Source organism: Etheostoma spectabile, chromosome 2, assembly GCF_008692095.1.
Source record: "Etheostoma spectabile isolate EspeVRDwgs_2016 chromosome 2, UIUC_Espe_1.0, whole genome shotgun sequence".
NCBI classification, from domain to species: domain Eukaryota; kingdom Metazoa; phylum Chordata; class Actinopteri; order Perciformes; family Percidae; genus Etheostoma; species Etheostoma spectabile.
This window is the reverse complement of record NC_045734.1, coordinates 15,054,115-15,054,464: the sequence shown is the minus strand read 5'-3', so window position 1 is coordinate 15,054,464 and position 350 is coordinate 15,054,115. Positions and strand designations below refer to the sequence as shown.

The following is a 350-nucleotide window of genomic DNA, read 5'->3' as shown; positions in this document are numbered from 1 at the left end:
AAAAGGCTCCATTACCTTGTACCTCATGTTATGGCTACATAGCAGACGTTTTTGTAAAAATAGGCTAACAACTGCGTCATAACCACGAGACTTACCGTTGCTTAGTCGACAAATCACCATATTGTCAGGTGAAGCACGCAGACAGTTTGGACTTTCATTAGCTGTTTAGTTTTAATTACTAATGTTAACTACCATATTATTTAGCAATAATTAGCTTGTGCCAATGTTATCTCCTAACATAGACCTATGCCCTTCTTCTCTCCTTATTTCTCTTGGCACAGCTAGCAGAAGACTTACAACTTTCAAACACGTCACAACTACGTCGTCAAGCTCAGTTGGAGGCTGCGCAG

General features: G+C 40.3%; 1 long non-coding RNA gene across 1 annotated transcript in view; it reads right to left on the bottom strand.

The window, feature by feature from the left end:
- Positions 1-8: 8 nt before the first annotated feature.
- LOC116670475 (uncharacterized) overlaps positions 9-350 on the bottom strand; it is a 6,533-nt gene continuing 6,191 nt past the window's right edge. The window contains exon 3 of the long non-coding RNA XR_004327034.1: positions 9-90. This is a non-coding gene — a long non-coding RNA (uncharacterized LOC116670475). The remainder of the gene's footprint in view (positions 91-350) is intronic.